The sequence below is a fragment of the Scardinius erythrophthalmus genome (genome assembly GCF_964197995.2).
Source record: "Scardinius erythrophthalmus genome assembly, chromosome: 16".
NCBI lineage: Eukaryota > Metazoa > Chordata > Actinopteri > Cypriniformes > Leuciscidae > Scardinius > Scardinius erythrophthalmus.
This window is the reverse complement of record NC_138236.1, coordinates 2,082,752-2,099,435: the sequence shown is the minus strand read 5'-3', so window position 1 is coordinate 2,099,435 and position 16,684 is coordinate 2,082,752.

Here is a 16,684-nt window from a genome sequence, read left to right as displayed (position 1 = left end):
GAGGCCTGTCTGTTTCTCTCTCGAGGCCTGTCTGTCTCTCTTGTGGCCTGTCTGTTTCTTGAGGCCTGTCTCTCTCTCTCGAGGCCTGTCTGTCTCTCGAGGCCTGTCTGTCTCTCTCTCTCTCTCTCAAGGCCTGTCTCTCTCTCTTGAGGCCTGTCTGTCTGTCTTGTGGCCTGTCTGTTTCTCGAGGCCTGTCTGTCTTTCTCGAGGCCTGTCTATCTTTCTCGAGGCCTGTCTGTCTCTCTCGAGGCCTGTCTATCTTTCTCGAGGCCTGTCTGTCTCTCTCGAGGCCTGTCTGTCTCTCTTTTGGCCTGTCTGTTTCTCTCTCGAGGCCTGTCTATCTCTCTTTTGGCCTGTCTGTCTCTCTTTTGGCCTGTCTGTCTCTCTCGAGGCCTGTCTATCTTTCTCGAGGCCTGTCTGTCTTTCTCGAGGCCTGTCTGTTTCTCTCTCGAGGCCTGTCTGTCTCTCTCGAGGCCTGTCTATCTTTCTCGAGGCCTGTCTGTCTTTCTCGAGGCCTGTCTGTTTCTCTCTCGAGGCCTGTCTGTCTCTCTCGAGGCCTGTCTGTCTCTCTTTTGGCCTGTCTGTTTCTCTCTCGAGGCCTGTCTGTCTCTCTTTTGGCCTGTCTGTTTCTCTCTCGAGGCCTGTCTGTCTCTCTCGAGACCTGTCTGTCTCTCTTTTGGCCGGTCTGTCTCTCTCGAGGCCTGTCTATCTTTCTCGAGGCCTGTCTGTCTTTCTCGAGGCCTGTCTATCTTTCTCGAGGCCTGTCTGTCTTTCTCGAGGCCTGTCTGTTTCTCTCTCGAGGCCTGTCTGTCTCTCTCGAGGCCTGTCTATCTTTCTCGAGGCCTGTCTGTCTTTCTCGAGGCCTGTCTGTTTCTCTCTCGAGGCCTGTCTGTCTTTCTCGAGGCCTGTCTGTCTCTCTTTTGGCCTGTCTGTTTCTCTCTCGAGGCCTGTCTGTCTCTCTTTTGGCCTGTCTGTTTCTCTCTCGAGGCCTGTCTGTCTCTCTCGAGGCCTGTCTGTCTCTCTTTTGGCCGGTCTGTCTCTCTCGAGGCCTGTCTATCTTTCTCGAGGCCTGTCTGTCTTTCTCGAGGCCTGTCTGTTTCTCTCTCGAGGCCTGTCTGTCTCTCTCGAGGCCTGTCTATCTTTCTCGAGGCCTGTCTGTCTTTCTCGAGGCCTGTCTGTTTCTCTCTCGAGGCCTGTCTGTCTCTCTCGAGGCCTGTCTGTCTCTCTTTTGGCCTGTCTGTTTCTCTCTCGAGGCCTGTCTGTCTCTCTTTTGGCCTGTCTGTTTCTCTCTCGAGGCCTGTCTGTCTCTCTCGAGGCCTGTCTATCTTTCTCGAGGCCTGTCTGTCTTTCTCGAGGCCTGTCTGTTTCTCTCTCGAGGCCTGTCTGTCTCTCTCGAGGCCTGTCTGTCTCTCTCGAGGCCTGTCTGTCTCTCTTTTGGCCTGTCTGTTTCTCTCTCGAGGCCTGTCTATCTTTCTCGAGGCCTGTCTGTCTTTCTCGAGGCCTGTCTGTTTCTCTCTCGAGGCCTGTCTGTCTCTCTTGTGGCCTGTCTGTTTCTCGAGGCCTGTCTATCTCTCTCGAGGCCTGTCTCTCTCTCTCTCGAGGCCTGTCTGTCTCTCTTGTGGCCTGTCTGTTTCTCGAGGCCTGTCTGTCTCTCTCGAGGCCTGTCTCTCTCTCTCTCGAGGCCTGTCTGTCTCTCTTGTGGCCTGTCTGTTTCTCGAGGCCTGTCTGTCTCTCTCGAGGCCTGTCTGTCTCTCTGGAGGCCTGTCTGTCTCTCTCAAAGCCTGTCTATCTTTCTCGAAGCCTGTCTGTTTCTCTCTCGAGGCCTGTCTGTCTCTCTCGAAGCCTGTCTCTCTCTTTCGAGGCCTGTCTGTCTCTCTCGAAGCCTGTCTCTCTCTCTCGAGGCCTGTCTGTCTCTCTTGTGGCCTGTCTGTTTCTGAACCGGTTATGGTCATACTTCCTGGTTCTGGAAAGAACTCGAGCTGCTGCGTTTTGGACCAGCTGTAGTTTGTTTATTAAGCGTGCAGGGCAACCACCCAGTAGAGCATTACAATAATCTAGCCTTGAGGTCATGAACGCATGAACTAACTGTTCCGCATTTGTCAATGAGAGCATATGGCGTAATTTAGATATTTTCAGAATGAAGTAGTTGGAAATTACTAGTCATCCAAATTTGTATATCTGCTATGCATTCCGTTAATTTGGTGAATTGGCAAGTTTCGTCGGGGTGCGAACTGCGAAGAGATATATAGCTCAGTATCATCGGCATAACAGTGAAAACTAATGCCATGCTTCCTAATGATATCTCCCAAGGGTAGCATGTACAGAGTGAACAGCAGCGGTCCTAGTACTGAGCCTTGTGGTACGCCATACTGAACTGAACGTCAGATAAGTATGATTTAAACCATGCTAATGCAATTCCACCAATGCCAATATAATTTGAGTCTATTTAAAAGAATGTTGTGGTCAATGGTATCAAATGCAACACTAAGATCGAGTAACACTAATATAGAGAGACAACCACGATCGGATGATAAGAGCAAATCATTTGTGACTCTAATGAGAGCTCTCTGAGTACTATGATGAGATCTAAATCCTGACTGAAAATCCTCGTACAATATCCTAGTGACAAAGATGAATTAATGATATTAAGAAGAGGATCTATGACCTCTGGAAGCATCTCTTTCAATAGCTTAGTCAATAGCTTAACATACATGTTGTCCATGTAGATGATTTAACGAGTTTAGACAATTCTTCCTCTCCTATTGCAACGAATGAATGGAATTTTTCCTCAGGGACACTACAATGCACTGCCTGATGCGATACTGTAGTAGACGGTTGCATAGTTGTAATTTTATAATGGGGTATATTTTTTCCCCCTGAATTCAGCATTTTGACATAAAATGATAACTGCAAATCCAGCTTTCTCTGCCTGGATCCAGTTGTTTCTGTGAATTGCAGATCCATTTGCTTCTCTGTTCTGTAGCTTTCGTCAGTCTGTAAAAATATACCTCAGATTTCTTGTGAAATCTAGTTGTACAGTCGATCTCAAAGCTCTTTCCCGTTTTTTTTGCCACTCAGTGTGTGTAACCGCAGTCACTCTGGCCGATGGTGACGTCACACGCATAACCCTCTATAGCAAACCACTTCCCAAAGACAAAATCAAGACATTTGTTCTTGTTCCAGAAGCTGTTTCACTGGGATATACGTCACAATAGGAAAAAGAAGATGAGCACAACTTGCGTTTCATGTTGACATAGAGCTGTTTGACTGACATTTTATTTATTAATAAAATCATTTCATATCAAATAGGTGTGAAATATAAACAGGCGCCACAACAGAAACAGATGTCTGTCGACTGAGTGTGTGCTGCATCAAAGACTGAAGTTTAGACATCTTCATTATTATAATAATAATTACTGGAGAATTATCTAGTTTGTTTTGCATTTTGAGATGTTGTTGTTTTGAAAACATGGTGAAAACATTATCTACAGTGCCATGGCAGAAGAATTTATGTTCTTCTTGAGTTGTGAGCGTACAGTTTGAAAAAAAAAAAATATGATTATCAATGTGAATGTGAAAAAAAAAAAAAAAACTAGATACTGTACAGCAATATAATGCAGAGACCAAACTGTTTTTCTTTTTTAATGATTTGGTTAGAAAGACTCACAAACTCAAAAGTTAATGGTTTGAATATTTAATAAAATATATACAAATTATATTTAAATCTAAATATATAATATTTATTATCTTAAATATACACTGCTGTTAAAGAGTTTGATGTTGGTATTTTTTTGGTAGCAACATAGTGTAAATCTCTTCTGCTCTCCAAGGCTGGATTTATTTGATCAAACATACTGTAAAAACAGTGAATTATTATTATTATTAAAATTTTCAGTCTTCAGTGTCACATGATCCTTCAGAAATCATTCTAATATGATGATTTGCTGCTCGAGAAACTTTTCTGATTATTATTATCAATGTTGAAAACAGTTGTGCTGTTGCTATATATTTGTGTGGAAACCGTGATAAATTTTTTGGATTCTTTGATGAATAAAAAGCATTTATTTGAAATAGAGAATCTTCAGTAACATTATAAGAATCTTTACTGACAGTTTTGATTAATTGAATGTGTCCTTGCTGAAAAATGTATCAATTTCATTCAAAAATCTTACTGACAACAAGCTTTTGAACGCTAATGTAAATATATTATTCAAAATAGTATTGCTTTTTTTTTTTTTTTTGTCTAGTTAATCAACAATATATTCAAATTTTGGTCTGATCATATTGTTTGACTTTAAATATCCTGTTTTTACAATCCAGGATGTTGTATGGAAAAGAGCAGCCTGCACATTATATCTAAATATCTCGTTTTGGGTTCCACTAGTAAAACCATGAGGTTGAGTAAATGATGGTGCAGTTTTCATTTTTCAGTCTTTTACATGTGCCTGCCTTATGCCTGTTCTTATTGTCATATTTCCCAGCGCAGATTAACAGTGATCCGTGTTCTCATGATCCCGATCTCTGCACTGAGCCAGTCTCTGCTTTGTCAGTAAGTCAGCATGTTTTGAACGTTCTTCCACCTGTTACTGTCCACAGGCTAAGATGTCCCGCTGTGGCACTTGTGTGGCAGGTCTTCATTCCCACGGGAGTAGAGGAGGAGGGGGGAGGGCCCTTGTGGATTTTTTGCATCATTAAGTATTTACGTGATGCCACTTCACGTTATTTACACTGGACTGATGGTAATGTGTTCAGAGCTGCTCACGAGAGCACAGACTCGTGTGTACGGCTCTTTATGTTGTTCTGAAACGCCACCCGCAGATGCTAACACACGTCACTGTGTGCCACAGAACCGCTCGCACACGCTTACATTAAAATTCACGCTTATATTAAAATTCAGCGACAAAACTGTATTAAAGTATAGACCAAAACTATTATACGACTTTTAAGTTTCAAATATTTTTATTAAAGCACATTTTCACAACGTTATATTATCTACATTATACACAGGAGTATAATGTATATCCACATAGAAATGTGTGCATTTTGTTTTTAGAACATACAACAATGGTAAAAGAAGAACAGAATCAACAGATAGACATACAGAGTACAAAGAAAAAAAAAAAATAAAAAAAAATACAAACCTAAATAAATCCCTCTTACCCACCCTACCTAGCCTTATCCTTCCGTCTAAATACTACTTTATTATAGTTATAGGGAAACATTAATTTCCACTGCCGGGTGTGAGATAGTGAATGAGAGGTGACCAAACTTTTTCAAAGTGTGGGAGTTTATCCATAAGAATATATTTTATTCTCTCTAAGTAGAGAGTGTTAGTAAGATCACCAAGCCATATCTTCGTGGTGGGTGTTTCTTTATTTTTCCAATGCATGAGAAATAGCTTCTTTGCGGTGATGAGACTATAGGACAGGAAGCATTGTTGGTAGTTGTTTAACCTTTTAACATCGTCTGAAATTCCTAAAATAATAATGAGTGGATTAGGCTCCAATTGTATGTTAAATATCCTGGAAATTAAACTGAAGATATTAAACCAAAAGATCTTATATTATACGACTTTTATGGTGCTTATTTGGAGTCGCAGTTTAAAACGAACACAGGCTGAACTTCGTGGATACACAAAAGGACTATTGATCGTAAATAATATGTCGTCGTTTTAAATTTTGGGGAATTGTTTTGCTAAAAACTTTAAATATACATATTAATTAAAATGCTGTCTAAATTAAGACTAAATTAATAATCTCAATAATATATATATATATATATATATATATATATATATATATATATATATATATATATATATATATATATATATATATATATATATAACAGATATCATTGGAATTATATATATACAGTGCGGGCTTTAAACCCTGTTTAAGTATTTCTTTTTTTTTTTTTTTTCTGTAAGTAAATGGCGACCAGAAACTGTCTGGTTACCAACACTCTTTAAAATCTACTTTTATGTTCAAGAGAACAAGAAACTCATACAGGTTTAGAACAACTTGAGGGTGAGAAAATTATGACAGAATTTTTGCATTATAGTAAAATTTTATGGTGCTTTTTTGTCCCCTTTGGAGTTTTTAACTCTGTTCTATGCTTTAAAGAGGTTGGAAATTACTTCAGCCCAAGAACACAACAGGAAATCACACATTGCGTTATTAATAGTATTTCTCTCCCACACGCATTGCACATCTGTACAGAAATGAGAGTTCAGATGTTTCAGATGTTAAACGCAAGCTTCACGTATGCGTTTATCTCTCTCATCTCTGCTCTGCGTGCCTGTGCAACGCATCGAACCAAGCAGCTGTTCTCACACACACACACACACACACACACACCAGCACTTTTACAGAAGTTTGCTGCCATTTGGTCATCTTGGTTTTTCTGCTTTAGAAACGGGCTTCAAGTGCACATCTGCTGCACCCAGAACAGCCGTACATCAGTTTTGCACGACTTTTCACATCTTTGATGTGGCGTACAGTAGATCTTCAGACACTAAAGTCACTTAAAAACATCTTTATTTAATTGTATTAGATAGAAAATATCAAACCAAGTGTCATCTGCAAGCAAATGATGCTCCAGCTTTTCTCAAAGTGTCACTTTTTATTTTCCCTCAAAGTTTGACGACTAGAAAAGAATCCAAGTCTTTATTTTAAACAATATTGTGTCATATTTTTTAACTTGTAAAATGTTTTAATGCTTTTCTTTATAATTTACAACAATAAAAGCCTTTTTATATGTATAATGGCAAGATATTTTGTCATTATAAACTGTGACTTTGTCCAAACACTTTTTAGGGATGCTGTATATAAAAATAAAATTGCAAATGTCCTTATTTAATTGATCTTATCTTTTAGATCTTATCTTAATTGATCTCGCCGTCGTGATCTTATTTTTCCGTCTCTCCGTTGTTTCGCACCTTGTTCTGTGTTTCACCGTTGGCTGTGTTTGTCGTGTGGTAATTTTGTTTAGTAATTTCTTGCTTTTCTGAAGGAAACCGATCTTATTTTCATGCAGCGTCCCCGATGTGTGTGTTTTGAAGTCATGATCCAAACACAATGAGAAACAATGGAGTGTATTTGAGGTTCATTTTTCGCAGCGTTTCACAAGGGTTTCCCCTTCAAACCAGGTCGTTTTGAGCAGAACTCAAGCACTGAAGCTCCTCCACCTCGATAATTAGCCAGAAATTACCAAGACATGTTCATTTAGGTTGAATTTTTCTAGACGTTTATTTCATTTGTCTGGCTGTAAGATACATGGAGGTCTATTTCAGTCACATTAACTCTCGTGATGTTGGTCTCCAAAGGAAGGGCCCTGAGAAAACGAGTGTTTGCTTATTATAGAAGATTGTTTGTCCTTATAATGACACTCTAGGTTACACTTCGATGGTCCACTTTAGACATTCTACTAACTATAAGTAACTACATGTCAAATAGCAGTCATTATTAGTCTACTTAATATCTGCTATCATTATTTTGACGCTCCTAAACAGATATTCTACTGACAATAACTTTACACCTACATGTCAATTTATTCTACTAACCCGAACCTACAGTCTACTAATACTCTAATGAGAGTTAGTTCACATGTAGGTGCAAAGTTACTTATAGTTAGGAGAATACTCTATAAATTAGGTCACTTTGGACTTTGTCTCATTTGCTAATTTATTTACTTATTTGTAAATCAAGCAAACTGCACATTATGCTTTGAATCAGTAGTCACATGTACGGTCGATATTTATAATGTAAACAACATTATTTGTAATAATAATAATAAACTTTATTTTTTATAGTGCTTTTAATAGTTGTATCTCAAAATACTTGACAAGAATAGAATAAAAATACAAAGAATACAAAATACTGAGTGAAAACATACTGTCAAATCAATTTAAGAAGAATACAATATGAAGTAACAAAATAAGCCGTTTTTAACTACAAACTGTAAAAAAAAAGAACTTTTTATTCGTTTTGGCCTATCATTTACATGACAATTGCGTTTGGGAGCCTGAAAACACAAACTTTGGAAATGGGTTTCAAAGTGCACGTTTTTAAAAATGATACCATTATTATCTCTGCGTATTCAAAAATCTGAATTTGTGAAAATGGGGATGTCACACTCGCGTGTATTATGTGTCAGTACACTGTAAAAAAAAATTAAAAAAATTTTTTTTTTGAGTTATCTTTTTGCTTTGTCTCAGTTGTATGTAGAATATTAAGTATATGAAAAGTTTTGTTGACCCAATTAAATAAATGACCCAACTACTTATTCTAAGTAACCTGGACTTACAAAGTTTATTTGAAATTTTATGAACTTACTTTTTCAAGTTATCTGTACTCAAATTTAGGTTAATTCAACTTAATGTGGCTTATTAGATTAGCAAGTTCAACCAAACAAATAAAAACACCTTTTTCCATATAAAGGACACTGTAAAAAAAATCCCGTTGTTTTTACGGAAAAAAACTGGCAGCTGTGGTTACCAGAACAATACTGTAAAAAACACATCAAACCGTAAACATACTTACGAATTACATGTAAATTTAACATTTTAAACATGTATATTTAACATTGGATTTCAGTAATATGATATAATTTTAATTTACTGACCTATTTAAGTATTAATATCTGTTTTGTACCATAGTATTACACTGACAAACCAACAATCACAGCAATAATGAGAGTCACATGATTAATCAAGGCTCATCACAAGTAGTTCTTCCACAAGAAAGTTAATATTAATATATAGAAGCTGCACAGTGTCATTCACACAAACATTAAACACCATCATGGTAACACACATGAAATTTTAAAAATACAATAAACATTAATTTAACAACATTAAATGTAACATAAAACCCTAATGTACATAACTGATTAGAAAAAAACTAAGAAAACTATGACGAAACCTAGTTAGTTTAACAAAAATACATAAAATGTGAAGTGTCACGCAGGGAATTGTGGGAATGTCAATTTACGTTTTTTCACTGTAAATTCTACAATGACTTGTTCGTTTTTACTTCCAAAAACTGTAAATTTAACGGTATTTTACAGTAAAATTACATTAAATGTACAATTAGATCTATCACAGTTATTTACCGTATATAGTAAGGAAACTTTCTGTTAACCAATTAACAGCTTTTCACTGTAGCATTTTTACAGTCTTTTACTGTTAAAATCACGATCATTTTTTTACAGTGGACTTTGAGGCAGATTTCAATACTCTTCTCCCATAAATGTTGCGTCTGAAAGGGAAACTCATATATGCACATGCAACAAGATCAGCCGCGAAATATCCCTGTCCACGACCTTTTAGCGCTAATCTTTCACTGTGTGTCTTGACAGTAGTTTATTAACACCAAAAGAGGGTTTGTGCTGGTGTACACTGTAAATCTGTCCCTTTATTCTCAACCGTTTCCCCTACAAATGAACAAAGTAGAACAAAGGACAAAACAGTTCAATATTTTTTCAGAAGATAAATAAAAAATTACAGAGTGACATCGCCCACTACTGGCCTGGAGAATACAGCGTTTCTGGTCGTTTTCACGGATCCGTGTGAACGGGGATCGTTTTGACAATGCTGTCATGAAACTTTTTTAAAATGCAAAGGAAATTTTTTTTCTGTTTTTAGTACTAAGAGAAGATATAAAAGCACCACATGATTTTGCGCGTCTATAATATATATGTGACAAAAGCAACTGTGTGAATATTTAAGCCATTGTCTATACTTAAATCCATTTCATTAAACTCTAGTTTCTAGTGTGTGTGTGTGTGTGTGTGTGTGTGTGTGTGTGTGTTACAATCACTCTTAGATCAGTAACAATGGAGTTATTATTGATTATTGATTTTTATGTAAAGAAGTAGATCTTCCTTTTTAAGTCTTTTAATGTTTCAAATTCCCGATTTGAATTATTATTTGTATGGAATAATCCCACAGTAACCAGCGGCGTTTGGGAACAGAGTTTCTCTTGTGTTTTTATAGTGATCATCAAAGTGTCCTATAGAGGCGATTAAAGCAGAGAAATATTGTGACTTTGATTCTCAGTCAAACGTGTCTCTTTAAAGAGCCGTGACCTGAGGGGACGCTGTAATCTGATGCCGTCGTGATCATCGCTGTGCTCAGAGTTTGTGATTGGGAGAGATTAGCACGCATAAAAGAGAACCGCTTTTACAATAGTATTATGACAATTTGAAGGCCCATTATATGTAGATAAACTATCAGGGATCCTTTATCGATGCCACATCAGCTCTTGGGTTATGCTTACGTTAATCCAATTCAACAACTGTGTCTGATGTTTGCGTTTATTTTCTTTGCCACATTTTATCAAGTTCATTTGATGCACAGCATGCTCTAATTTATTACTTTTTCAGTGCAGTATTGAATGTTTTTCCCCCTTGTAAATGTTAAGGATTAATCGTTTTATATTATAATGTGTATATATTTTATTATAATGTATACATATAATGTGTTTTGTGGAAAGTCTCTGATGCAGAATATATATATACCGTTAAACCAAAAATTATTCAGACACCAGAAATAATTTTTTATATTTTTTTAAAAGTAGGTGCAGGACACTATAGTTCATTTATGTAAGTAATGATATCAAAATAAAGTCAACTGTGACATATTATACCCAAAAATTCTTCATACACTTGGCGCGTTTCCATTACAGATTTGCGCAAAACTTTTGCGATTGTTTCTAAATGTCGACAAAAAACTATTGCGAAATGACGCTGTTTCCATTAACCGATGTTATGCGGCTAAAACTTAATTTTTTTCTCTCGCGATGAGTAAAATCATTCCAAAAATCATGGCGACGGTCGTTGGTAGGTTTATGTACTATGTCCCAGCCGCCGCACTGGCCATTATTATTAATCAAAGGAGACGTATGTGTGTTTTCCAAGCATTAATGTTAAGGAACGACCCTTATTATACTTGTGAGCGGCTCATATGAGGAGTTTCTGGGTGTTTCTCCCTCATTTCTGCTTCGAGGTCTTGATTGTGGCATTTATCTGAGGTTTAGAATCCATTATTCCTGTAATTATTTTGCCTTTTATGAATTTAATAAAGATCTCAGTCTCGTATTCTGTCCAAACACACCGCGTCATCTACGTCAGGTGACTGTAAATGCGCAAAAACTGTTTCCATTGCATTTTTGCGAAATATTTCTTTTTCGAATTGCCTGAAAAACCTCCTCATGCGAGCGGAAAAACTTTTTTGCGATAAATGGGAGTTTTTGCGAAATTGACGTGTTTCGATCGGGCGTATTTTCAATTCGCAATTTCAATTTGCGCAATTTGAAGGATAATGGAAACGCAGCTAGTTACTACCAGTAAAATTATACAAATTTGGGCCCAAAAGTGATTCCGAAACTTTGAGCTGATCATGTTTTGCTGAAGTGTGTTTTCTTTAATTGCTAATGCTCTTTTTACACACAGACTGAACACAATGAAGCATTGCTTGGTGATTGGTTGAGCTAAACTGGTATTATCTAATTGTGTAGTTAAATTTAACAGCTGACAGATATTCAACATAATTCATGTGTGAGACAGTCTAACAGAAGGACGGACAAAACCAGTCAAATATCAACTGAGTTCTGCTCATATTTTATTACCATTTTCTAAACTATAGCGAATAAACTGATAATGTGAGAAATGTTGAAAATTTTGGTTTGACTATATAAACAGTATCTATATTGTACAATTCATTAAATAACAATTAAAATCATAATGTCAAATTTCTGAAATAGATATTTTGTTGCTGTTTATCTAATATCTGGCAGTGAAAAGAACATGGGATTTCTGCCTTTGGAAATGTTGGATGGTTGCAGGGAATCACAGCGGTGGCAGAAACACACACTCTGGTCTTAACACACTTCCCGCTGTGAGCTTTGATTGACAGTTCTGTCATCTGAATTCTTTAGCATGGCGAATGTTCTCAACCTAAACCCTGTTTTGTCTGTCATCATAATTTATTTAATCATATTTTACCATACCTTCCCCCCTTCCCCCACCCCCTCTTGCCACAGAAACACACTTTTTCCCCTCTCTGGCGTAAACTAGGCATTTTTGTCGCATCTATCAAAGGAACGCCCGTCCTGTGGTGATGTGAATTAAGACAGATTATCGGTCAATAATTCAGAACATGCCGTAGATGAACCGGACCCACCGGCCCACCTGATGCTGGAGTGAAGATCTGCGGTGTAAATAAATAATAGCGTTCTTTTCAGTTGCGCTTTAATAACATAAAATATTTAGCTATTTGGATGATTAAATTTACTGCTAAATTACAGGTTGCCTGAAGATGCGACGAGTGAAAACGGTGGCCGATGTGTGTAAACGGGAAGCTGGCCAGAGCAGGAACACACACACACACACACACACTCCAGCCCCAGGTGACATCTGCTGGAATATCTACAGAGAGAGGCGACGTTTGGAATGAAACACTTCCTGAACACTGCGCAGTTTTTTACTGTATACTACTTTATTATCTGTGCATTAGATAAACATTTCAAACGGCATTATGCTATATTGTTGTCACATGACCTCATTACTTGCATTTGTTATTCCATGAGTGCCATCCAGTTATCTGAGAAATGAAAAATGGCTATTTTTAATCAAAAATGTCTTTGAGGGAATTTCAGCATACAGAAAATATTATCAGTGCACAGAAATAGACATATGGTGGTATTTTATTCTGTAAAGCCACAAGCGTAGACACAAAGGAAATTAACACAGTCTTAAAAATAAAGAAAAAATTAAAAATCGTAACCTTTTTTCCACTATAAAGAACCTTTTGTGGAATGGAAATATTCTGTGAATTTTAAAGGTTCTTAATGGAACCATCGATGCCAGTAAAGAACCTTTATTTTTAGAATGTATTTTAAAAGAAAAATCTATATTCATATTCAATACGAATTGTAATAACATTTGAATAAAAAAAAGATGCCTGATCTTTTTTTTTTTTTTACTCTAAAGCTACAATAAGCTTGGTATCCTAAAATAATAATAATTCCTAAACTTAGAACTAACATACTAACTATTAATATGCAGTAATTAGGAGGTTTTTTTAGGCAAAAGTCAGGTAATAGTGAGAATTGGACCCTAATCTAAAGTGTGACCACAACAACAACAACAACAACAAAAAATACATTATATTCAATATGATTTGCAATAAAATTAGAATTAAAAAAAGATGCATGATCTTTTTTCCTCCAAAGCTGCAAAGAGCTGGGAATCCTAAAATAATAATAATTCCTAAACTTACAACTACCATACTAACTATTAATACGCAGTAATTAGGAGTTTTTTGAGGCAAAAGTCAGGTAATAGTGAGAACAGGACCCTAATCTAAAGTGTGACCACTAAAAAATAATAATAATTAGATTCAATATGATTTGCAATAAAATTTATTGCGAAACATGATCTTTTTTGCTCCAAAGCTGCAAAAAGCTGGAAATCCTAAAATAATAATAATAATAAATAAAAAAAGTCTGCTATTTATATCAAGATGATACGTCATGAATCGAGCAGTCATCTGAATATATACTTTCTAATGTTTTGCTCTAAAGGTTTATTATTTTTGGAACTGCACTGAATACATTGATATTTCTATCCAAAATAATTACACCGTAAACATTTTGGCACCCGTTCTCGTATTACAGAAATGGTAACTACAATGAGAAATGGAGCAATTAGAGAGGTTCACATGCATTATTTAGTCCTCATTAGCTTCCTGTGACATGGCGGCGACGGACCAATGAAAAGTGTTGGCTTCGCCCGGGCAATTAGTAAAATTAGTGGTGCAGGATTTGGCGTTAGTTCAGGCCACATGGCCTGTGAGATACCAGCCTGGTGTCAGTCCAGTAATTTATAACTTTGCATGTGAAATAATGGGTTTGAAAAAATCACAGACAGGCCACCGACGACATCGAGGTTCGAACGGACGTCCAGGTTGTCCGAGGAATCGGGCCAAGAGGAAGACCGAGCGATCATGAGGCGCGAGACTCCAATGTGTCCGTAATTAGCAAGCCGGGATGTGTTTGTTTTCATCTCTGCGTGTTTGCACTGATAAAGTTTGACTTGCCAAAAACGCCGGTCCCACGTTGGATGCGACTCAAGCTGTTTCCCAGCATCCTTTAGGAACGGGGCTTCGCCATTGGTCACCTGTTTGAAAGCGATCCGCGATTTGCACGCGGAACACAGGCTAGCAATGTGTCACCAAGATAATACGACGCTCGAAACAATTAACATGTAGTGAAAATTGATTTGTTTACTCGGCTCCACTTTTTCCAAAGGGCGGATAAATATGGCTTTTCTCTCTTTGACTTCACAACACCCACGTGTTGGCGAGCGTCTCCCGCTGAACCCCCACTTAACTTATAGTTTAGCAGCTATACAAAGCATTTGTAATTCAGATTATGACGAGGCTTGACGAGTTCTCATCGTGTTTGTGCAGAGCTGTAGGAGGACATGCGAGCAGCCTCTTATTAATATGAGAGAGAATACAGGAGTATAAACAAAGTAAGCAGGTGCTTCGAGCGCTGGAAAAAAGCACAAGTTAGCGCGCTCCAGAATAGCGGGCCGTAATTACACTTTCCCGTTTTGTGGGGGGAGAAAGTGTTTTGCATTTTAATCGTGCCAGGTAAGTTGGTTGATTTCCTGTTCTAATACTTCAAGTTTGACATTAATAATTCATATCGCTGCCAGTTTTCCATTTTTCACACACCTGTGTTATTGTGGGGTGTAATGACGAGGGTTCGGCGGTGTCATCGCAGGTGAGAGCGGCACACTTGATTATGTAAAACAACTTGTCAGCCTTTTTATTTTTATGTAATGTTTAGTGTCAAAAATGTTGTGATTAATTACTCCTTAACCCGTAACACAAAAAGGGGACTCAATCAAATGGCATTAAAACGCATTCTAGCATCCCGTGATCAAATGTGGACCGTGTTATTATGGAGAATAAACTCCAAAATCTGAGACTGAGATGATAAATGCTTTTTTTTCTTATATTCATATATATATGGTCACACTTTAGTTTAGTGTCCAATTCTCACCATTAACTACGACTTTTGCCTCAATAAACGTATTACTGCTTATTAACAGTTAATAACGTAGTTGTTAAGTTTAGGTATCTGGGAGGATTAATGTAGAATATGCTCATGCATTGATATTGTGCTTTAACAGCCAATATCATAATATGCATGCTAATAAGCAACTAGTTAATATTGAGAATTGGAGCCAAAACTAAAGTGTTAGAAAATTGACATCTTCACTCTTCATGCAAATATTAGTAAAAAATGTGTTGAAGATTTATGTAAGCCTATTGCATTGTTGAACTTGGGGTCAGTAGTTTTATTTGTGATAATAACACAATGAAACATTGTGCCGACATTACAAAGAAGTTATGAATGCATGCAAAAACAAGAGAGAACCATTGAAACGTATGTATTGAAACTGATTATGTTGTAGTCAATGCATGATTTTATTTTTTTTTATTTTGCACGGTAAAATCAAAGCTGTAGCTGTAGTTTCCCAAATAATTTTGTCAGATAAATACCTTAAATAAGTTTAGTGTTTTATTTGTAGGCCTTCAAACAAACTACAGGGGTCGTGACCTCTGGATTTCACTGGAGTAAATGTCCCGAGCTTGAGCTCTGTCAACATGTAATCAACTCATCATCATCATCATCATCATCATGATAAAACCAAGAAAGTCCCTCGTTCTGCCGCAATCAAGTTTGTCCTTGAATATTCCACACCTGTGAGACAACAGATCCATTTATGATTTTGTTTCTCCCCCGCCCAAATACATGTTTGTCCAGCCTCGACTGCACTGGTGTTTGTTCTGTCGTGTGTTTGTTTTTTCTCTGTGGCTCCGAAACACTCAAATTGCATTTCAGACGCCGGATCCCTGGAGGAGCGAAGCTCGACGGCAGGTGTCTGAGGGAGTCAAATCTCTGCTCACACACACACACACACACACACACACACGAACGAAGCTGCTGTGAAACTTTTCTCTTCTGTCAGAGTGTTTAGGAAGGAGAGATTCCCTGTGACTTTAAAATGTAGTTCCTCTTGGTCACTGGTGCATTACGATTATCCAGCTGTTATTATTTCTCACATAATTATATAACATGTTTTATTTTATTCCATTTTTTTAAACAATAGTTGCTTTTGCGCTGAGACGATCCCCCACTGGAGGCATCGACTCGCTTTTAATAGATGTTGAACTGTAAATCTGAATTGAAAGCCTGGGTCATTGTGCCTCATTGACTTAAAACCACAAAAAGCAAATGATGTCTTAGTTGAGAGAAATATATCAAAGGATATCAACAATTATGAGTCATAAACAGGCTTGGCGCCGCAGCGGTGGGGCCCGGAGCAGCGGGAATTAGCATGTTGAGCTAATAAATATGCATGTAAAGATTCTCCCAGAGGAATAACGCGCGTGTGATTGATAGCTTTGCAATTGAAGGATGTGTAAATTCACCCTGTTTTTTCGGCAGTTCTGCTGTTCTACCGTTGAAATCCATCTCACTTGTTAAAAGTTTTACCAACTTTATAATCCTTAATGCCACATCTGCTTCCTGCCTTTATAGCGCCTGTAAAACTTCATTAAATTATTACCACCAGCTGGCCTCGTCGCACAATAACCTCACTTATC